Source organism: Prorops nasuta, unplaced genomic scaffold (genome assembly GCF_024137725.1).
Source record: "Prorops nasuta isolate Cenicafe-Biocafe unplaced genomic scaffold, Cenicafe_Pnas_1.2 PNAS00028, whole genome shotgun sequence".
NCBI lineage: Eukaryota > Metazoa > Arthropoda > Insecta > Hymenoptera > Bethylidae > Prorops > Prorops nasuta.
Genome location: NW_027116825.1, coordinates 1,427,794 through 1,452,842, shown reverse-complemented (window position 1 = coordinate 1,452,842; position 25,049 = coordinate 1,427,794).

Sequence of the window (25,049 nt, the reverse complement as noted above, 5' to 3'; positions counted from 1 at the left end):
TCTCTGACCGCATGTGAGTTACGCTCGTCCCATAGAAGTACTCCCTGACCCCAAGTGAGTTACCATAGCCCATTTATGAGTACTCCCTGACCCCAAGTGAGTTATCCTACCCCCTTTATATGTACTCTCTGACCGCAAGTGAGTTACCCTAGTCCCATAGAAGTACTCCCTGACCCCAAGTGAGTTACCTAATCCCATAGAAGTACTCCCTGACCACAAGTGAGTTACAATAGCCCCTTTATGAGTACTCCCTGACCCCAAGTGAGTTATCCTACCCCCTTTATATGTACTCTCTGACCACAAGTGAGTTATCCTAGCCCCTTTATATGTACTCTCTGACCGCAAGTGAGTTACCCTAGTCCCATAGAAGTACTCCCTGACCCCAAGTGAGTTACCTAATCCCATATAAGTACTCCCAGACCCCAAGTGAGTTACCCTAGTCCCATAGAAGTACTCCCTGACCCCAAGTGAGTTACCCTAGCCCCTTATATAAGTACTCCCTGACCGCAAGTGAGTTATCCTAGCCCCTTTATATGTACTCTCTGACCGCAAGTGAGTTACCCTAGTCCCATAGAAGTACTCCCTGACCCCAAGTGAGTTACCTAATCCCATAGAAGTACTCCCTGACCACAAGTGAGTTACAATAGCCCCTTTATGACTACTCCCTGAACCCAAGTGAGTTATCCTACCCCCTTTATATGTACTCTCTGACCGCAAGTGAGTTACCCTAATCCCATAGAAGTACTCCCTGACCCCAAGTGAGTTACCCTAGCCCATTATATAAGTACTCCCTGACCGCAAGTGAGTTATCCTAGCCCCTTTATATGTACTCTCTGACCGCAAGTGAGTTACCTAATCCCATAGAAGTACTCCCTGACCCCAAGTGAGTTTCCATAGCCCCTTTATGAGTACTCCCTGACCCCATGTGAGTTATCCTACCCCCTTTATATGTACTCTCTGACCGCAAATGAGTTACCCTAATCCCATATCAGTACTCCCAGACGCCAAGTGAGTTACCCTAGTCCCATAGAAGTACTCCCTGAACCCAAGTGAGTTACCCTAGCCCCTTAAATAAGTACTCCCTGACCGCAAGTGAGTTATCCTAGCCCCTTTTTATGTACTCTCTGACCGCAAGTGAGTTACGCTAGTCCCATAGAAGTACTCCCTGACCCCAAGTGAGTTACCATAGCCCATTTATGAGTACTCCCTGACCCCAAGTGAGTTATCCTACCCCCTTTATATGTACTCCCTGACCCCAAGTGAGTTACCATATCACCTTTATAAGTACTCCCTGACCCCAAGTGAGTTACCATATCACCTTTATAAGTACTCTCTGACCGCAAGTGAGTTACCATATCACCTTCATAAGTACTCCCTGACCCCAAGTGAGTTTCCATAGCCCCTTTATGAGTACTCCCTGACCCCATGTGAGTTATCCTACCCCCTTTATATGTACTCTCTGACCGCAAATGAGTTACCCTAATCCCATATCAGTACTCCCAGACCCCAAGTGAGTTACCCTACTCCCATAGAAGTACTCCCTGACCCCAAGTGAGTTACCATAGCCCCTTAAATAAGTACTCCCTGACCGCAAGTGAGTTGCGCTAGTCCCATAGAAGTACTCCCTGACCCCAAGTGAGTTACCATAGCCCATTTATGAGTACTCCCTGACCCCAAGTGAGTTATCCTACCCCCTTTATATGTACTCTCTGACCGCAAGTGAGTTACCCTAGTCCCAAAGAAGTACTCCCTGACCCCAAGTGAGTTACCATATCACCTTTATAAGTACTCCCTGACCCCAAGTGAGTTACCTAATCCCATAAAAGTACTCCCTGACCACAAGTGAGTTACAATAGCCCCTTTATGAGTACTCCCTGACCCCAAGTGAGTTATCCTACCCCCTTTATATGTACTCTCTGACCGCAAATGAGTTACCCTAATCCCATATAAGTACTCCCAGACCCCAAGTGAGTTACCCTAATCCCATATAAGTACTCCCAGACCCCAAGTGAGTTACCCTAGTCCCATAGAAGTACTCCCAGACCACAAGTGAGTTACCCTAGTCCCATAGAAGTACCCCCTGACCCCAAGTGAGTTACCCTAGCCCCTTATATAAGTACTCCCTGACTGCAAGTGAGTTATCCTAGCCCCTTTATATGTACTCTCTGACCGCAAGTGAGTTACCCTAGTCCCAAAGAAGTACTCCCTGACCCCAAGTGAGTTACCATATCACCTTTATAAGTACTCCCTGACCCCAAGTGAGTTACCTAATCCCATAAAAGTACTCCCTGACCACAAGTGAGTTACAATAGCCCCTTTATGAGTACTCCCTGACCCCAAGTGAGTTATCCTACCCCCTTTATATGTACTCTCTGACCGCAAGTGAGTTACCCTAATCCCATATAAGTACTCCCAGACCCCAAGTGAGTTACCCTAATCCCATATAAGTACTCCCAGACCCCAAGTGAGTTACCCTAGTCCCATAGAAGTACTCCCTGACCCCAAGTGAGTTACCCTAGCCCCTTATATAAGTACTCCCTGACTGCAAGTGAGTTATCCTAGCCCCTTTATATGTACTCTCTGACCGCAAGTGAGTTACCATATCACCTTTATAAGTACTCCCTGACCCCAAGTGAGTTATCCTAGCCCCCTTATATGTACTCTCTGACCGCAAGTGAGTTACCTAATCCCATAGAAGTACTCCCTGACCCCAAGTGAGTTACAATAGCCCCTTTATGAGTACTCCCTGACGCCAAGTGAGTTATCCTACCCCCTTTATATGTACTCTCTGACCGCAAGTGAGTTACCCTAATCCCATATAAGTACTCCCAGACCCCAAGTGAGTTACCCTAGTCCCATAGAAGTACTCCCTGACCCCAAGTGAGTTACCCTAGCCCATTATATAAGTACTCCCTGACCGCAAGTGAGTTATCCTAGCCCCTTTATATGTACTCCCTGACCCCAAGTGAGTTACCCTAGTACCATAGAAATACTCCCTGACCCCAAGTGAGCTACCATAGCCCCTTTATGAGTACTCCCTGACCCCAAGTGAGTTATCCTACCCCCTTTATATGTACTCTCTGACCGCAAGTGAGTTACCCTAATCCCATATAAGTACTCCCAGACCCCAAGCGAGTTACCCTAGTCTCATATATGTACTCTCTGAACTCAAGTGTGTTACCTTAGCACCTTTATAAGTACTACCTGACCCCAAATGAGTTTTCCTAGCCCCTATATATGTACTCTCTGACCGCAAGTGAGTTACCCTAGCCCATTTATATGTACTCTCTGACCGCAAGTGAGTTATCATAGTCGCTTTATATGTACTCCCAGACCCCAAGTGAGTTATCCTAGCCCCTTTATATGTACTCTCTGACCGCAAGTGAGTTACCCTATTCCCATATAAGTACTCCCAGACCCCAAGTGAGTTACCCTAGTCTCATATATGTACTCTCTGAACTCAAGTGTGTTACCTTAGCACCTTTATAAGTACTCCCTGACCCCAAATGAGTTTTCCTAGCCCCTATATATGTACTCTCTGACCGCAAGTGAGTTACCCTATCCCATTTATATGTACTCTCTGACCGCAAGTGAGTTATCCTAGCCCCTTTATATGTACTCTCTGACCGCAAGTGACTTATTCAAACCCCTTATAAGTACTCCCTGACCCCAAGTGTGTTACCCTAGTCTCATATATGTACTCCCTGAACTCAAGTGTATTACCTTAGCCCCTTTATAAGTTCTCCCTGACCCCAAGTGAGTTATCCTAGCCCCTTTATATGTACTCTCTGACCCCAAGTGAGTTACCCTAGCACCTTATATAAGTACTCCCTGACCGCAAGTGAGTTATCCTAGCCCCTTTATATGTACTCTCTGACCGCAAGTGAGTTACCCTAGTCCCATAGAAGTACTCCCTGACCCCAAGTGAGTTACCATATAACCTTTATAAGTACTCCCTGACCCCAAGTGAGTTACCTAATCCCATAGAAGTACTCCCTGACCCCAAGTGAGTTACAATAGCCCCTTTATGAGTACTCCCTGACCCCAAGTGAGTTATCCTACCCCCTTTATATGTACTCTCTGACCGCAAGTGAGTTACCCTATTCCCATATAAGTACTCCCAGACCCCAAGTGAGTTACCCTAGTCCCATAGAAGTACTCCCTGACCCCAAGTGAGTTACCCTAGCCCCTTAAATAAGTACTCTCTGACCGCAAGTGAGTTATCCTAGCCCCTTTTTATGTACTCTCTGACCGCAAGTGAGTTACGCTAGTCCCATAGAAGTACTCCCTGACCCCAAGTGAGTTACCATAGCCCATTTATGAGTACTCCCTGACCCCAAGTGAGTTATCCTACCCCCTTTATATGTACTCTCTGACCGCAAGTGAGTTACCCTAGTCCCATAGAAGTACTCCCTGACCCCAAGTGAGTTACCATATCACCTTTATAAGTACTCCCTGACACCAAGTGAGTTACCTAATCCCATAGAAGTACTCCCTGACCACAAGTGAGTTACAATAGCCCCTTTATGAGTACTCCCTGACCCCAAGTGAGTTATCCTACCCCCTTTATATGTACTCTCTGACCGCAAGTGAGTTACCCTAATCCCATATAAGTACTCCCCGACCCCAAGTGAGTTACCCTAATCCCATATAAGTACTCCCAGACCCCAAGTGAGATACCCTAGTCCCATAGAAGTACTCCCTGACCCCAAGTGAGTTACCCTAGCCCCTTATATAAGTACTCCCTGACTGCAAGTGAGTTATCCTAGCCCCTTTATATGTACTCTCTGACCGCAAGTGAGTTACCATATCACCTTTATAAGTACTCCCTGACCCCAAGTGAGTTATCCTAGCCCCTTTATATGTACTCTCTGACCGCAAGTGAGTTACCTAATCCCATAGAAGTACTCCCTGACCCCAAGTGAGTTTCCATAGCCCCTTTATGAGTACTCCCTGACCCCATGTGAGTTATCCTACCCCCTTTATATGTACTCTCTGACCGCAAATGAGTTACCCTAATCCCATATCAGTACTCCCAGACCCCAAGTGAGTTACCCTAGTCCCATAGAAGTACTCCCTGACCCCAAGTAAGTTACCCTAGCCCCTTAAATAAGTACTCCCTGACCGCAAGTGAGTTATCCTAACCCCTTTATATGTACTCTCTTACCGCAAGTGAGTTACGCTAGTCCCATAGAAGTACTCCCTGACCCCAAGTGAGTTACCATAGCCCATTTATGAGTACTCCCTGACCCCAAGTGAGTTATCCTACCCCCTTTATATGTACTCTCTGACCGCAAGTGAGTTACCCTAATCCCTAATAAGTACTCCCAGACCCCAAGTGAGTTACCCTAGTCTCATATATGTACTCTCTGAACTCAAGTGTGTTATCTTAGCACCTTTATAAGTACTCCCTGACCCCAAGTGAGTTATCCTAGCCCCTTTATATGTACTCTCTGACCGCAAGTGAGTTACCATATCACCTTTATAAGTACTCCCTGACCCCAAGTGAGTTACCTAATCCCATAGAAGTACTCCCTGACCCCAAGTGAGTTACAATAGCCCCTTTATGAGTACTCCCTGTCCCCAAGTGAGTTATCCTACCCCCTTTATATGTACTCTCTGACCGCAAGTGAGTTACCCTAATCCCATATAAGTACTCCCAGACCCCAAGTGAGTTACCCTAGTCCCATAGAAGTACTCCCTGACCCCAAGTGAGTTACCCTAGCCCATTATATAAGTACTCCCTGACCGTAAGTGAGTTATCCTAGCCCCTTTATATGTACTCCCTGACCCCAAGTGAGTTACCCTAGTACCATAGAAGTACTCCCTGACCCCAAGTGAGCTACCATAGCCCCTTTATGAGTACTCCCTGACCCCAAGTGAGTTATCCTACCCCCTTTATATGTACTCTCTGACCGCAAGTGAGTTACCCTAATCCCATATAAGCACTCCCAGACCCCAAGTGATTTACCCTAGTCTCATATATGTACTCTCTGAACTCAAGTTTGTTACCTTAGCACCTTTATAAGTACTCCCTGACCCCAAGTGAGTTATCCTAGCCCCTTTATATGTACTCTCTGACCGCAAGTGAGTCACCCTAGCCCATTTATATGTACTCCCAGACCCCAAGTGAGTTACCCTAGTCCCTTATAAGTACTCCCTGATCCTAAGTGAGTTATCCTAGCCCTTTAATAAGTACACCCTGGCCCCAAGTGAGTTACCCTAGTCCCATATAAGTAATCCTTGACCCAAACTTAGTTACCCTAGACCCATTATAAGTACTCCCTGACCCCAAGTGAGTTACCATAGCCCCTTTATAAGTACTCACTGACCCCAAGTGAGTTATCCTAACCCCTTTATATGTACTCTCTGGCCGCAAGTGAGTTACCGTAGTCCCATAGTAGTACTCCCTTACCCCAAGTGAGTTATCCTAGCCCCTTTATATGTACTCTCTGACCCAAGTGAGTTACCCTAGTCCAATATAAGTACTCCCTGACCCCAAGTGAGTTACAATAGCCCCTTTATAAGTACTCCCTGAACCCAAGTGAGTTATCCTAGCCCCATTATATGTACTCTCTGACCGCAAGTGTGTTACCCTAATCACATATAAGTACTCCTAGACCCCAAGTGAATTACCCTAGTCCCATTGAAGTACTCCCTGACCCCAAGTGAGTTACCCTAGCCCCTTTATATGTACTCTCTTACCGCAAGTGAGCAACCCTAGCCCATTTATATGTACACTCTGACCGCAAGTGAGTTATCCTAGCCCCTTTATAAGTACTCCCTGACCCCAAATGAGTTACCTTAGACCCATATATGTACTCCCAAATCCCAAGTGAGTTACCCTAGTCCCATAGAATTACTCCCTGACCCCAAGTGAGTTACCCTAGCCCCTTATATAAGTACTCCCTTACCGCAAGTGAGCTATCCTAGCCCCTTTATATGTACTCTCTGACCGCAAGTGAGTTACCCTAGTCCCATAGAAGTACTCCCTGACCCCAAGTGAGTTACCATATCACCTTTATAAGTACTCAATGACCCCAAGTGAGTTATCCTAGCCCCCTTATATGTACTCTCTGACCGCAAGTGAGTTACCCTATTCCCATAGAAGTACTCTCTGACCCCAAGTGAGTTACCTTAGCCCCTTTATGAGTACTCCCTGAACCCAAGTGAGTTATCCTACCCCCTTTATATGTACTCTCTGACCGCAAGTGAGTTACCCTAGTCCCATATAGGTACTCCCTGACCCCAAGTGAGTTACCATATCACCTTTATAAGTACTCCCTGACCCCAAGTGAGTTATCTTAGCCCCTTTATATGTACTCTCTGACAGCAAGTGAGTTACCCTAGTCCCATAGTAGTACTCCCTGACCCCAAGTGAGTTAGCCTAGCCCCTTTATAAGTACTCCCTGACCCCAAGTGAGTTACCTAATCCCATAGAAGTACTCCCTGACCACAAGTGAGTTACAATAGCCCCTTTATGAGTACTCCCTGACCCCTAGTGAGATATCCTACCCCCTTTATATGTACTCTCTGACCGCAAGTGAGTTATCCTAGCCCCTTTATATGTACTCTCTGACCGCAAGTGAGTTACCATATCACCTTTATAAGTACTCCCTGACCCCAAGTGAGTTACCTAATCCCATAGAAGTACTCCCTGACCCCAAGTGAGTTACAATAGCCCCTTTATGAGTACTCCCTGACCCCTAGTGAGATATCCTACCCCCTTTATATGTACTCTCTGACCGCAAGTGAGTTACCATATCACCTTTATAAGTACTCCCTGACCCCAAGTGAGTTACCTAATCCCATAGAAGTACTCCCTGACCCCAAGTGAGTTACCTAATCCCATAGAAGTACTCCCTGACCCCAAGTGAGTTACCTAATCCCATAGAAGTACTCCCTGACCACAAGTGAGTTACAATAGCCCCTTTATGAGTACTCCCTGACCCCTAGTGAGATATCCTACCCCCTTTATATGTACTCTCTGACCGCAAGTGAGTTATCCTAGCCCCTTTATATGTACTCTCTGACCGCAAGTGAGTTACCATATCACCTTTATAAGTACTCCCTGACCCCAAGTGAGTTACCTAATCCCATAGAAGTACTCCCTGACCCCAAGTGAGTTACAATAACCCCTTTATGAGTACTCCCTGACCCCTAGTGAGATATCCTACCCCCTTTATATGTACTCTCTGACCGCAAGTGAGTTATCCTAGCCCCTTTATATGTACTCTCTGACCGCAAGTGAGTTACCATATCACCTTTATAAGTACTCCCTGACCCCAAGTGAGTTACCTAATCCCATAGAAGTACTCCCTGACCCCAAGTGAGTTACAATAGCCCCTTTATGAGTACTCCCTGACCCCAAGTGAGTTACCTAATCCCATAGAAGTACTCCCTGACCACAAGTTAGTTACAATAGCCCCTTTATGAGTACTCCCTGACCCCTAGTGAGATATCCTACCCCCTTTATATGTACTCTCTGACCGCAAGTGAGTTATCCTAGCCCCTTTATATGTACTCTCTGACCGCAAGTGAGTTACCATATCACCTTTATAAGTACTCCCTGACCCCAAGTGAGTTACCTAATCCCATAGAAGTACTCCCTGACCCCAAGTGAGTTACAATAGCCCCTTTATGAGTACTCCCTGACCCCTAGTGAGATATCCTACCCCCTTTATATGTACTCTCTGACCGCAAGTGAGTTACCATATCACCTTTATAAGTACTCCCTGACCCCAAGTGAGTTACCTAATCCCATAGAAGTACTCCCTGACCCCAAGTGAGTTACAATAGCCCCTTTATAAGTACTCCCTGAACCCAAGTGAGTTATCCTAGCCCCATTATATGTACTCTCTGACCGCAAGTGAGTTACCCTAATCACATATAAGTACTCCTAGACCCCAAGTGAATTACCCTAGTCCCATTGAAGTACTCCCTGACCCCAAGTGAGTTACCCTAGCCCCTTTATATGTACTCTCTTACCGCAAGTGAGCAACCCTAGCCCATTTATATGTACACTCTGACCGCAAGTGATTTATCCTAGCCCCTTTATAAGTACTCCCTGACCCCAAATGAGTTACCTTAGACCCATATATGTACTCCCAAATCCCAAGTGAGTTACCCTAGTCCCATAGAATTACTCCCTGACCCCAAGTGAGTTACCCTAGCCCCTTATATAAGTACTCCCTTACCGCAAGTGAGCTATCCTAGCCCCTTTATATGTACTCTCTGACCGCAAGTGAGTTACCCTAGTCCCATAGAAGTACTCCCTGACCCCAAGTGAGTTACCATATCACCTTTATAAGTACTCAATGACCCCAAGTGAGTTATCCTAGCCCCCTTATATGTACTCTCTGACCGCAAGTGAGTTACCCTATTCCCATAGAAGTACTCTCTGACCCCAAGTGAGTTACCTTAGCCCCTTTATGAGTACTCCCTGAACCCAAGTGAGTTATCCTACCCCCTTTATATGTACTCTCTGACCGCAAGTGAGTTACCCTAGTCCCATATAGGTACTCCCTGACCCCAAGTGAGTTACCATATCACCTTTATAAGTACTCCCTGACCCCAAGTGAGTTATCTTAGCCCCTTTATATGTACTCTCTGACAGCAAGTGAGTTACCCTAGTCCCATAGTAGTACTCCCTGACCCCAAGTGAGTTAGCCTAGCCCCTTTATATGTACTCTCTGACCGCAAGTGAGTTACCCTAGTCCAATATAAGTACTCCCTGACCCCAAGTGAGTTACCCTAGCCCCTTAAATAAGTACTCCCTGACTGCAAGTGAGTTATCCTAGCCCCTTTATATGTACTCTCTGACCGCAAGTGAGTTACGCTAGTCCCATAGAAGTACTCCCTGACCCCAAGTGAGTTACCATAGCCCATTTATGAGTACTCCCTGACCCCAAGTGAGTTATCCTACCCCCTTTATATGTACTCTCTGACCGCAAGTGAGTTACCCTAGTCCCATAGAAGTACTCCCTGACCCCAAATGAGTTACCTAATCCCATAGAAGTACTCCCTGACCACAAGTGAGTTACAATAGCCCCTTTATGAGTACTCCCTGACCCCTAGTGAGATATCCTACCCCCTTTATATGTACTCTCTGACCGCAAGTGAGTTATCCTAGCCCCTTTATATGTACTCTCTGACCGCAAGTGAGTTACCCTAGTCCCATAGAAGTACTCCCTGACCCCAAGTGAGTTACCTAATCCCATAGAAGTACTCCCTGACCACAAGTGAGTTACAATAGCCCCTTTATGAGTACTCCCTGACCCCTAGTGAGATATCCTACCCCCTTTATATGTACTCTCTGACCGCAAGTGAGTTATCCTAGCCCCTTTATATGTACTCTCTGACCGCAAGTGAGTTACGCTAGTCCCATAGAAGTACTCCCTAACCCCAAGTGAGTTACCCTAGCCCATTTATGAGTACTCCCTGACCCCAAGTGAGTTATCCTACCCCCTTTATATGTACTCTCTGACCGCAAGTGAGTTACCCTAGTCCCATAGAAGTACTCCCTGACCCCAAGTGAGTTACCTAATCCCATAGAAGTACTCCCTGACCACAAGTGAGTTACAATAGCCCCTTTATGAGTACTCCCTGACCCCTAGTGAGTTATCCTACCCCCTTTATATGTACTCTCTGACCGCAAGTGAGTTATCCTAGCCCCTTTATATGTACTCTCTGACCGCAAGTGAGTTACCCTAGTCCCATAGAAGTACTCCCTGACCCCAAGTGAGTTACCTAATCCCATAGAAGTACTCCCTGACCACAAGTGAGTTACAATAGCCCCTTTATGAGTACTCCCTGACCCCTAGTGAGATATCCTACCCCCTTTATATGTACTCTCTGACCGCAAGTGAGTTATCCTAGCCCCTTTATATGTACTCTCTGACCGCAAGTGAGTTACCCTAATCCCATAGAAGTACTCCCAGACCCCAAGTGAGTTACCCTAGTCCCATAGAAGTACTCCCTGACCCCAAGTGAGTTATCCTACCCCCTTTATATGTACTCTCTGACCGCAAGTGAGTTACCCTAGTCCCATAGAAGTACTCCCTGACCCCAAGTGAGTTACCCTATTCCCATAGAAGTACTCTCTGACCCCAAGTGAGTTACCTTAGCCCCTTTATGAGTACTCCCTGAACCCAAGTGAGTTATCCTACCCCCTTTATATGTACTCTCTGACCGCAAGTGAGTTACCCTAATCCCATATAAGCACTCCCAGACCCCAAGTGATTTACCCTAGTCTCATATATGTACTCTCTGAACTCAAGTTTGTTACCTTAGCACCTTTATAAGTACTCCCTGACCCCAAGTGAGTTATCCTAGCCCCTTTATATGTACTCTCTGACCGCAAGTGAGTCACCCTAGCCCATTTATATGTACTCCCAGACCCCAAGTGAATTACCCTAGTCCCTTATAAGTACTCCCTGATCCTAAGTGAGTTATCCTAGCCCTTTAATAAGTACACCCTGGCCCCAAGTGAGTTACCCTAGTCCCATATAAGTAATCCTTGACCCAAAGTTAGTTACCCTAGACCCTTTATAAGTACTCACTGACCCCAAGTGAGTTATCCTAACCCCTTTATATGTACTCTCTGGCCGCAAGTGAGTTACCGTAGTCCCATAGTAGTACTCCCTTACCCCAAGTGAGTTATCCTAGCCCCTTTATATGTACTCTCTGACCCAAGTGAGTTACCCTAGTCCAATATAAGTACTCCCTGACCCCAAGTGAGTTACAATAGCCCCTTTATAAGTACTCCCTGAACCCAAGTGAGTTATCCTAGCCCCATTATATGTACTCTCTGACCGCAAGTGAGTTACCCTAATCACATATAAGTACTCCTAGACCCCAAGTGAATTACCCTAGTCCCATTGAAGTACTCCCTGACCCCAAGTGAGTTACCCTAGCCCCTTTATATGTACTCTCTTACCGCAAGTGAGCAACCCTAGCCCATTTATATGTACACTCTGACCGCAAGTGAGTTATCCTAGCCCCTTTATAAGTACTCCCTGACCCCAAATGAGTTACCTTAGACCCATATATGTACTCCCAAATCCCAAGTGAGTTACCCTAGTCCCATAGAATTACTCCCTGACCCCAAGTGAGTTACCCTAGCCCCTTATATAAGTACTCCCTTACCGCAAGTGAGCTATCCTAGCCCCTTTATATGTACTCTCTGACCGCAAGTGAGTTACCCTAGTCCCATAGAAGTACTCCCTGACCCCAAGTGAGTTACCATATCACCTTTATAAGTACTCAATGACACCAAGTGAGTTATCCTAGCCCCCTTATATGTACTCTCTGACCGAAAGTGAGTTACCCTATTCCCATAGAAGTACTCTCTGACCCCAAGTGAGTTACCTTAGCCCCTTTATGAGTACTCCCTGAACCCAAGTGAGTTATCCTACCCCCTTTATATGTACTCTCTGACAGCAAGTGAGTTACCCTAGTCCCATAGTAGTACTCCCTGACCCCAAGTGAGTTAGCCTAGCCCCTTTATATGTACTCTCTGACCGCAAGTGAGTTACCCTAGTCCAATATAAGTACTCCCTGACCCCAAGTGAGTTACCCTAGCCCCTTAAATAAGTACTCCCTGACTGCAAGTGAGTTATCCTAGCCCCTTTATATGTACTCTCTGACGGCAAGTGAGTTATGCTAGTCCCATAGAAGTACTCCCTGACCCCAAGTGAGTTACCATAGCCCATTTATGAGTACTCCCTGACCCCAAGTGAGTTATCCTACCCCCTTTATATGTACTCTCTGACCGCAAGTGAGTTACCCTAGTCCCATAGAAGTACTCCCTGACCCCAAATGAGTTACCTAATCCCATAGAAGTACTCCCTGACCACAAGTGAGTTACAATAGTCCCTTTATGAGTACTCCCTGACCCCTAGTGAGATATCCTACCCCCTTTATATGTACTCTCTGACCGCAAGTGAGTTATCCTAGCCCCTTTATATGTACTCTCTGACCGCAAGTGAGTTACCCTAGTCCCATAGAAGTACTCCCTGACCCCAAGTGAGTTACCTAATCCCATAGAAGTACTCCCTGACCACAAGTGAGTTACAATAGCCCCTTTATGAGTACTCCCTGACCCCTAGTGAGATATCCTACCCCCTTTATATGTACTCTCTGACCGCAAGTGAGTTATCCTAGCCCCTTTATATGTACTCTCTGACCGCAAGTGAGTTACCCTAATCCCATAGAAGTACTCCCAGACCCCAAGTGAGTTACCCTAGTCCCATAGAAGTACTCCCTGACCCCAAGTGAGTTATCCTACCCCCTTTATATGTACTCTCTGACCGCAAGTGAGTTACCCTAGTCCCATAGAAGTACTCCCTGACCGCAAGTGAGTTATCCTAGCCCCTTTATAAGTACTCCCTGAACCCAAGTGAGTTATCCTAGCACCATTATATGTACTCTCTGACCGCAAGTGAGTTACCCTAATCACATATAAGTACTCCTAGACCCCAAGTGAATTACCCTAGTCCCATTGAAGTACTCCCTGACCCCAAGTGAGTTACCCTAGCCCCTTTATATGTACTCTCTTACCGCAAGTGAGCAACCCTAGCCCATTTATATGTACACTCTGACCGCAAGTGAGTTATCCTAGCCCCTTTATAAGTACTCCCTGACCCCAAATGAGTTACCTTAGACCCATATATGTACTCCCACATCCCAAGTGAGTTACCCTAGTCCCATAGAAGTACTCCCTGACCCCAAGTGAGTTACCATATCACCTTTATAAGTACTCAATGACCCCAAGTGAGTTATCCTAGCCCCCTTATATGTACTCTCTGACCGCAAGTGAGTTACCCTATTCCTATAGAAGTACTCTCTGACCCCAAGTGAGTTACCTTAGCCCCTTTATGAGTACTCCCTGAACCCAAGTGAGTTATCCTACCCCCTTTATATGTACTCTCTGACCGCAAGTGAGTTACCCTAGTCCCATATATGTACTCCCTGACCCCAAGTGAGTTACCATATCACCTTTATAAGTACTCCCTGACCCCAAGTGAGTTATCTTAGCCCCTTTATATGTACTCTCTGACCGCAAGTGAGTTACCCTAGTCCAATATAAGTACTCCCTGACCCCAAGTGAGTTACCCTAGCCCCTTAAATAAGTACTCCCTGACTGCAAGTGAGTTATCCTAGCCCCTTTATATGTACTCTCTGACCGCAAGTGAGTTACGCTAGTCCCATAGAGGTACTCCCTGACCCCAAGTGAGTTACCATAGCCCATTTATGAGTACTCCCTGACCCCAAGTGAGTTATCCTACCCCCTTTATATGTACTCTCTGACCGCAAGTGAGTTACCCTAGTCCCATAGAAGTACTCCCTGACCCCAAGTGAGTTACCTAATCCCATAGAAGTACTTCCTGACCACAAGTGAGTTACAATAGCCCCTTTATGAGTACTCCCTGACCCCTAGTGAGATATCCTACCCCCTTTATATGTACTCTCTGACCGCAAGTGAGTTATCCTAGCCCCTCTATATGTACTCTCTGACCGCAAGTGAGTTACCCTAGTCCCATATAGGTACTCCCTGACCCCAAGTGAGTTACCATATCACCTTTATAAGTACTCCCTGACCCCAAGTGAGTAATCTTAGCCCCTTTATATGTACTCTCTGACAGCAAGTGAGTTACCCTAGTCCCATAGTAGTACTCCCTGACCCCAAGTGAGTTAGCCTAGCCCCTTTATATGTACTCTCTGACCGCAAGTGAGTTACCCTAGTCCAATATAAGTACTCCCTGACCCCAAGTGAGTTACCCTAGCCCCTTAAATAAGTACTCCCTGACTGCAAGTGAGTTATCCTAGCCCCTTTATATGTACTCTCTGACCGCAAGTGAGTTACGCTAGTCCCATAGAAGTACTCCCTGACCCCAAGTGAGTTACCATAGCCCATTTATGAGTACTCCCTGACCCCAAGTGAGTTATCCTACCCCCTTTATATGTACTCTCTGACCGCAAGTGAGTTACCCTAGTCCCATAGAAGTACTCCCTGACCCCAAATGAGTTACCTAATCCCATAGAAGTACTCCCTGACCACAAGTGAGTTACAATAGCCCCTTTATGAGTACTCCCTGACCCCTAGTGAGATATCCTACCCCCTTTATATGTACTCTCTGACCGCAAGTGAGTTATCCTAGCCCCTTTATATGTACTCTCTGACCGCAAGTGAGTTACCCTAGTCCCATAGAAGTACTCCCTGACCCCAAGTGAGTTACCTAATCCCATAGAAGTACTCCCTGACCACAAGTGAGTTACAATAGCCCCTTTATGAGTACTCCCTGACCCCTAGTGAGATATCCTACCCCCTTTATATGTACTCTCTGACCGCAAGTGAGTTATCCTAGCCCCATATATGTACTCTCTGACCGCAAGTGAGTTACCCTAATCCCATAGAAGTACTCCCAGACCCCAAGTGAGTTACCCTAGTCCCATAGAAGTACTCCCTGACCCCAAGTGAGTTATCCTACCCCCTTTATATGTACTCTCTGACCGCAAGTGAGTTACCCTAGTCCCATAGAAGTAATCCCTGACCCCAAGTGAGTTACCTAATCCCATAGAAGTACTCCCTGACCACAAGTGAGTTACAATAGCCCCTTTATGAGTACTCCCTGACCCCTAGTGAGATATCCTACCCCCTTTATATGTACTCTCTGACCGCAAGTGAATTATCCTAGCCCCTTTATATGTACTCTCTGACCGCAAGTGAGTTACCCTAGTCCCATAGAAGTACTCCCTGACCCCAAGTGAGTTACCTAATCCCATAGAAGTACTCCCTGACCACAAGTGAGTTACAATAGCCCCTTTATGAGTACTCCCTGACCCCTAGTGAGATATCCTACCCCCTTTATATGTACTCTCTGACCGCAAGTGAGTTATCCTAGCCCCTTTATATGTACTCTCTGACCGCAAGTGAGTTACCATATCACCTTTATAAGTACTCCCTGACCCCAAGTGAGTTACCTAATCCCATAGAAGTACTCCCTGACCCCAAGTGAGTTACAATAGCCCCTTTATGAGTACTCCCTGTCCCCAAGTGAGTTATCCTACCCCCTTTATATGTACTCTCTGACCGCAAGTGAGTTACCCTAATCCCATATAAGTACTCCCAGACCCCAAGTGAGTTACCCTAGTCCCATAGAAGTACTCCCTGACCCCAAGTGAGTTACCCTAGCCCATTATATAAGTACTCCCTGACCGCAAGTGAGTTATCCTAGCCCCTTTATAAGTACTCCCTGAACCCAAGTGAGTTATCCTAGGCCCATTATATGTACTCTCTGACCGCAAGTGAGTTATCCTAGCCCCTTTATAAGTACTCCCTGACCCCAAATGAGTTACCTTAGACCCATATATGTACTCCCAAATCCCAAGTGAGTTACCCTAGTCCCATAGAATTACTCCCTGACCCCAAGTGAGTTACCCTAGCCCCTTATATAAGTACTCCCTTACCGCAAGTGAGCTATCCTAGCCCCTTTATATGTACTCTCTGACCGCAAGTGAGTTACCCTAGTCCCATAGAAGTACTCCCTGACCCCAAGTGAGTTACCATATCACCTTTATAAGTACTCAATGACCCCAAGTGAGTTATCCTAGCCCCCTTATATGTACTCTCTGACCGCAAGTGAGTTACCCTATTCCCATAGAAGTACTCTCTGACCCCAAGTGAGTTACCTTAGCCCCTTTATGAGTACTCCCTGAACCCAAGTGAGTTATCCTACCCCCTTTATATGTACTCTCTGACCGCAAGTGAGTTACCCTAGTCCCATATAGGTACTCCCTGACCCCAAGTGAGTTACCATATCACCTTTATAAGTACTCCCTGACCCCAAGTGAGTTATCTTAGCCCCTTTATATGTACTCTCTGACAGCAAGTGAGTTACCCTAGTCCCATAGTAGTACTCCCTGACCCCAAGTGAGTTAGCCTAGCCCCTTTATATGTACTCTCTGACCGCAAGTGAGTTACCCTAGTCCAATATAAGTACTCCCTGACCCCAAGTGAGTTACCCTAGCCCCTTAAATAAGTACTCCCTGACTGCAAGTGAGTTATCCTAGCCCCTTTATATGTACTCTCTGACCGCAAGTGAGTTACGCTAGTCCCATAGAAGTACTCCCTGACCCCAAGTGAGTTACCATAGCCCATTTATGAGTACTCCCTGACCCCAAGTGAGTTATCCTACCCCCTTTATATGTACTCTCTGACCGCAAGTGAGTTACCCTATTCCCATAGAAGTACTCCCTGACCCCAAATGAGTTACCTAATCCCATAGAAGTACTCCCTGACCACAAGTGAGTTACAATAGCCCCTTTATGAGTACTCCCTGACCCCTAGTGAGATATCCTACCCCCTTTATATGTACTCTCTGACCGCAAGTGAGTTATCCTAGCCCCTTTATATGTACTCTCTGACCGCAAGTGAGTTACCCTAGTCCCATAGAAGTACTCCCTGACCCCAAGTGAGTTACCTAATCCCATAGAAGTACTCCCTGACCACAAGTGAGTTACAATAGCCCCTTTATGAGTACTCCCTGACCCCTAGTGAGATATCCTACCCCCTTTATATGTACTCTCTGACCGCAAGTGAGTTATCCTAGCCCCTTTATATGTACTCTCTGACCGCAAGTGAGTTACCCTAATCCCATAGAAGTACTCCCAGACCCCAAGTGAGTTACCCTAGTCCCATAGAAGTACTCCCTGACCCCAAGTGAGTTATCCTACCCCCTTTATATGTACTCTCTGACCGCAAGTGAGTTACCCTAGTCCCATAGAAGTACTCCCTGACCCCAAGTGAGTTACCTAATCCCATAGAAGTACTCCCTGACCACAAGTGAGTTACAATAGCCCCTTTATGAGTACTCCCTGACCCCTAGTGAGATATCCTACCCCCTTTATATGTACTCTCTGACCGCAAGTGAGTTATCCTAGCCCCTTTATATGTACTCTCTGACCGCAAGTGAGTTACCCTAGTCCAATAGAAGTACTCCCTGACCCCAAGTGAGTTACCCTAGCCCCTTAAATAAGTACTCCCTAACTGCAAGTGAGTTATCCTAGCCCCTTTATATGTACTCTCTGACCGCAAGTGAGTTACGCTAGTCCCATAGAAGTACTCCCTGACCCCAAGTGAGTTACCATAGCCCATTTATGAGTACTCCCTGACCCCAAGTGAGTTATCCTACCCCCTTTATATGTACTCTCTGACCGCAAGTGAGTTACCCTAGTCCCATAGAAGTACTCCCTGACCCCAAGTGAGTTACCTAATCCCATAGAAGTACTCCCTGACCACAAGTGAGTTACAATAGCCCCTTTATGAGTACTCCCTGACCCCTAGTGAGATATCCTACCCCCTTTATATGTACTCTCTGACCGCAAGTGAGTTATCCTAGCCCCTTTATATGTACTCTCTGACCGCAAGTGAGTTACCCTAGTCCCATAGAAGTACTCCCTGACCCCAAGTGAGTTACCTAATCCCATAGAAGTACTCCCTGACCACAAGTGAGTTACAATAGCCCCTTTATGAGTACTCCCTGACCCCTAGTGAGATATCCTACCCCCTTTATATGTACTCTCTGACCGCAAGTGAGTTATCCTAGCCCCTTTATATGTACTCTCTGACCGCAAGTGAGTTACCCTAGTCCCATAGAAGTACTCCCTGACCCCAAGTGAGTTACCCTAGCCCCTTAAATAAGTACTCCCTAACTGCAAGTGAGTTATCCTAGCCCCTTTATATGTACTCTCTGACCGCAAGTGAGTTACGCTAGTCCCATAGAAGTACTCCCTGACCCCAAGTGAGTTACCATAGCCCATTTATGAGTACTCCCTGACCCCAAGTGAGTTATCCTACCCCCTTTATATGTACTCTCTGACCGCAAGTGAGTTACCCTAGTCCCATAGAAGTACTCCCTGACCCCAAGTGAGTTACCTAATCCCATAGAAGTACTCCCTGACCACAAGTGAGTTACAATAGCCCCTTTATGAGTACTCCCTGACCCCTAGTGAGATATCCTACCCCCTTTATATGTACTCTCTGACCGCAAGTGAGTTATCCTAGCCCCTTTATATGTACTCTCTGACCGCAAGTGAGTTACCCTAGTCCCATAGAAGTACTCCCTGACCCCAAGTGAGTTACCTAATCCCATAGAAGTACTCCCTGACCACAAGTGAGTTACAATAGCCCCTTTATGAGTACTCCCTGACCCCTAGTGAGATATCCTACCCCCTTTATATGTACTCTCTGACCGCAAGTGAGTTATCCTAGCCCCTTTATATGTACTCTCTGACCGCAAGTGAGTTACCCTAATCCCATAGAAGTACTCCCAGACCCCAAGTGAGTTACCCTAGTCCCATAGAAGTACTCCCTGACCCCAAGTGAGTTATCCTACCCCCTTTATATGTACTCTCTGACCGCAAGTGAGTTACCCTAGTCCCATAGAAGTACTCCCTGACCCCAAGTGAGTTACCCTATTCCCATAGAAGTACTCTCTGACCCCAAGTGAGTTACCTTAGCCCCTTTATGAGTACTCCCTGAACCCAAGTGAGTTATCCTACCCCCTTTATATGTACTCTCTGACCGCAAGTGAGTTACCCTAATCCCATATAAGCACTCCCAGACCCCAAGTGATTTACCCTAGTCTCATATATGTACTCTCTGAACTCAAGTTTGTTACCTTAGCACCTTTATAAGTACTCCCTGACCCCAAGTGAGTTATCCTAGCCCCTTTATATGTACTCTCTGACCGCAAGTGAGTCACCCTAGCCCATTTATATGTACTCCCAGACCCCAAGTGTGTTACCCTAGTCCCTTATAAGTACTCCCTGATCCTAAGTGAGTTATCCTAGCCCTTTAATAAGTACACCCTGGCCCCAAGTGAGTTACCCTAGTCCCATATAAGTAATCCTTGACCAAAAGTTAGTTACCCTAGACCCTTTATAAGTACTCCCTGACCCCAAGTGAGTTACCATAGCCCCTTTATAAGTACTCACTGACCCCAAGTGAGTTATCCTAACCCCTTTATATGTACTCTCTGGCCGCAAGTGAGTTACCGTAGTCCCATAGTAGTACTCCCTTACCCCAAGTGAGTTATCCTAGCCCCTTTATATGTACTCTCTGACCCAAGTGAGTTACCCTAGTCCAATATAAGTACTCCCTGACCCCAAGTGAGTTACAATAGCCCCTTTATAAGTACTCCCTGAACCCAAGTGAGTTATCGTAGCCCCATTATATGTACTCTCTGACCGCAAGTGAGTTACCCTAATCACATATAAGTACTCCTAGACCCCAAGTGAATTACCCTAGTCCCATTGAAGTACTCCCTGACCCCAAGTGAGTTACCCTAGCCCCTTTATATGTACTCTCTTACCGCAAGTGAGCAACCCTAGCCCATTTATATGTACACTCTGACCGCAAGTGAGTTATCCTAGCCCCTTTATAAGTACTGCCTGACCCCAAATGAGTTACCTTAGACCCATATATGTACTCTCAAATCCCAAGTGAGTTACCCTAGTCCCATAGAATTACTCCCTGACCCCAAGTGAGTTACCCTAGCCCCTTTATGAGTACTCCCTGACCCCTAGTGAGATATCCTACCCCCTTTATATGTACTCTCTGACCGCAAGTGAGTTATCCTAGCCCCTTTATATGTACTCTCTGACCGCAAGTGAGTTACCCTAATCCCATAGAAGTACTCCCAGACCCCAAGTGAGTTACCCTAGTCCCATAGAAGTACTCCCTGACCCCAAGTGAGTTATCCTACCCCCTTTATATGTACTCTCTGACCGCAAGTGAGTTACCCTAGTCCCATAGAAGTACTCCCTGACCCCAAGTGAGTTACCCTATTCCCATAGAAGTACTCTCTGACCCCAAGTGAGTTACCTTAGCCCCTTTATGAGTACTCCCTGAACCCAAGTGAGTTATCCTACCCCCTTTATATGTACTCTCTGACCGCAAGTGAGTTACCCTAATCCCATATAAGCACTCCCAGACCCCAAGTGATTTACCCTAGTCTCATATATGTACTCTCTGAACTCAAGTTTGTTACCTTAGCACCTTTATAAGTACTCCCTGACCCCAAGTGAGTTATCCTAGCCCCTTTATATGTACTCTCTGACCGCAAGTGAGTCACCCTAGCCCATTTATATGTACTCCCAGACCCCAAGTGTGTTACCCTAGTCCCTTATAAGTACTCCCTGATCCTAAGTGAGTTATCCTAGCCCTTTAATAAGTACACCCTGGCCCCAAGTGAGTTACCCTAGTCCCATATAAGTAATCCTTGACCAAAAGTTAGTTACCCTAGACCCTTTATAAGTACTCCCTGACCCCAAGTGAGTTATCATAGCCCCTTTATAAGTACTCACTGACCCCAAGTGAGTTATCCTAACCCCTTTATATGTACTCTCTGGCCGCAAGTGAGTTACCGTAGTCCCATAGTAGTACTCCCTTACCCCAAGTGAGTTATCCTAGCCCCTTTATATGTACTCTCTGACCCAAGTGAGTTACCCTAGTCCAATATAAGTACTCCCTGACCCCAAGTGAGTTACAATAGCCCCTTTATAAGTACTCCCTGAACCCAAGTGAGTTATCGTAGCCCCATTATATGTACTCTCTGACCGCAAGTGAGTTACCCTAATCACATATAAGTACTCCTAGACCCCAAGTGAATTACCCTAGTCCCATTGAAGTACTCCCTGACCCCAAGTGAGTTACCCTAGCCCCTTTATATGTACTCTCTTACCGCAAGTGAGCAACCCTAGCCCATTTATATGTACACTCTGACCGCAAGTGAGTTATCCTAGCCCCTTTATAAGTACTCCCTGACCCCAAATGAGTTACCTTAGACCCATATATGTACTCTCAAATCCCAAGTGAGTTACCCTAGTCCCATAGAATTACTCCCTGACCCCAAGTGAGTTACCCTAGCCCCTTATATAAGTACTCCCTTACCGCAAGTGAGCTATCCTAGCCCCTTTATATGTACTCTCTGACCGCAAGTGAGTTACCCTAGTCCCATAGAAGTACTCCCTGACCCCAAGTGAGTTACCATATCACCTTTATAAGTACTCAATGACCCCAAGTGAGTTATCCTAGCCCCCTTATATGTACTCTCTGACCGAAAGTGAGTTACCCTATTCCCATAGAAGTACTCTCTGACCCCAAGTGAGTTACCTTAGCCCCTTTATGAGTACTCCCTGAACCCAAGTGAGTTATCCTACCCCCTTTATATGTACTCTCTGACCGCAAGTGAGTTACCCTAGTCCCATATAGGTACTCCCTGACCCCAAGTGAGATACCATATCACCTTTATAAGTACTCCCTGACCCCAAGTGAGTTATCTTAGCCCCTTTATATGTACTCTCTGACAGCAAGTGAGTTACCCTAGTCCCATAGTAGTACTCCCTGACCCCAAGTGAGTTAGCCTAGCCCCTTTATATGTACTCTCTGACCGCAAGTGAGTTACCCTAGTCCAATATAAGTACTCCCTGACCCCAAGTGAGTTACCCTAGCCCCTTAAATAAGTACTCCCTGACTGCAAGTGAGTTATCCTAGCCCCTTTATATGTACTCTCTGACCGCAAGTGAGTTACGCTAGTCCCATAGAAGTACTCCCTGACCCCAAGTGAGTTATCCTACCCCCTTTATATGTACTCTCTGACCGCAAGTGAGTTACCCTAGTCCCATAGAAGTACTCCCTGACCCCAAATGAGTTACCTAATCCCATAGAAGTACTCCCTGACCACAAGTGAGTTACAATAGCCCCTTTATGAGTACTCCCTGACCCCTAGTGAGATATCCTACCCCCTTTATATGTACTCTCTGACCGCAAGTGAGTTATCCTAGCCCCTTTATATGTACTCTCTGACCGCAAGTGAGTTACCCTAGTCCCATAGAAGTACTCCCTGACCCCAAGTGAGTTACCTAATCCCATAGAAGTACTCCCTGACCACAAGTGAGTTACAATAGCCCCTTTATGAGTACTCCCTGACCCCTAGTGAGATATCCTACCCCCTTTATATGTACTCTCTGACCGCAAGTGAGTTATCCTAGCCCCTTTATATGTACTCTCTGACCGCAAGTGAGTTACCCTAATCCCATAGAAGTACTCCCAGACCCCAAGTGAGTTACCCTAGTCCCATAGAAGTACTCCCTGACCCCAAGTGAGTTATCCTACCCCCTTTATATGTACTCTCTGACCGCAAGTGAGTTACCCTAGTCCCATAGACGTACTCCCTGACCCCAAGTGAGTTACCTTATCCCATAGAAGTACTCCCTGACCACAAGTGAGTTACAATAGCCCCTTTATGAGTACTCCCTGACCCCTAGTGAGATATCCTACCCCCTTTATATGTACTCTCTGACCGCAAGTGAGTTATCCTACCCCCTTTATATGTACTCTCTGACCGCAAGTGAGTTACCCTAGTCCCATAGAAGTACTCCCTGACCCCAAGTGAGTTACCTAATCCCATAGAAGTACTCCCTGACCACAAGTGAGTTACAATAGCCCCTTTATGAGTACTCCCTGACCCCTAGTGAGATATCCTACCCCCTTTATATGTACTCTCTGACCGCAAGTGAGTTATCCTAGCCCCTTTATATGTACTCTCTGACCGCAAGTGAGTTACCCTAGTCCCATAGAAGTACTCCCTGACCCCAAGTGAGTTACCCTAGCCCCTTAAATAAGTACTCCCTAACTGCAAGTGAGTTATCCTAGCCCCTTTATATGTACTCTCTGACCGCAAGTGAGTTACGCTAGTCCCATAGAAGTACTCCCTGACCCCAAGTGAGTTACAATAGCCCCTTTATAAGTACTCCCTGAACCCAAGTGAGTTATCCTAGCCCCATTATATGTACTCTCTGACCGCAAGTGAGTTACCCTAATCACATATAAGTACTCCTAGACCCCAAGTGAATTACCCTAGTCCCATTGAAGTACTCCCTGACCCCAAGTGAGTTACCCTAGCCCCTTTATATGTACTCTCTTACCGCAAGTGAGCAACCCTAGCCCATTTATATGTACACTCTGACCGCAAGTGAGTTATCCTAGCCCCTTTATAAGTACTCCCTGACCCCAAATGAGTTACCTTAGACCCATATATGTACTCTCAAATCCCAAGTGAGTTACCCTAGTCCCATAGAATTACTCCCTGACCCCAAGTGAGTTACCCTAGCCCCTTATATAAGTACTCCCTTACCGCAAGTGAGCTATCCTAGCCCCTTTATATGTACTCTCTGACCGCAAGTGAGTTACCCTAGTCCCATAGAAGTACTCCCTGACCCCAAGTGAGTTACCATATCACCTTTATAAGTACTCAATGACCCCAAGTGAGTTATCCTAGCCCCCTTATATGTACTCTCTGACCGAAAGTGAGTTACCCTATTCCCATAGAAGTACTCTCTGACCCCAAGTGAGTTACCTTAGCCCCTTTATGAGTACTCCCTGAACCCAAGTGAGTTATCCTACCCCCTTTATATGTACTCTCTGACCGCAAGTGAGTTACCCTAGTCCCATATAGGTACTCCCTGACCCCAAGTGAGATACCATATCACCTTTATAAGTACTCCCTGACCCCAAGTGAGTTATCTTAGCCCCTTTATATGTACTCTCTGACAGCAAGTGAGTTACCCTAGTCCCATAGTAGTACTCCCTGACCCCAAGTGAGTTAGCCTAGCCCCTTTATATGTACTCTCTGACCGCAAGTGAGTTACCCTAGTCCAATATAAGTACTCCCTGACCCCAAGTGAGTTACCCTAGCCCCTTAAATAAGTACTCCCTGACTGCAAGTGAGTTATCCTAGCCCCTTTATATGTACTCTCTGACCGCAAGTGAGTTACGCTAGTCCCATAGAAGTACTCCCTGACCCCAAGTGAGTTATCCTACCCCCTTTATATGTACTCTCTGACCGCAAGTGAGTTACCCTAGTCCCATAGAAGTACTCCCTGACCCCAAATGAGTTACCTAATCCCATAGAAGTACTCCCTGACCACAAGTGAGTTACAATAGCCCCTTTATGAGTACTCCCTGACCCCTAGTGAGATATCCT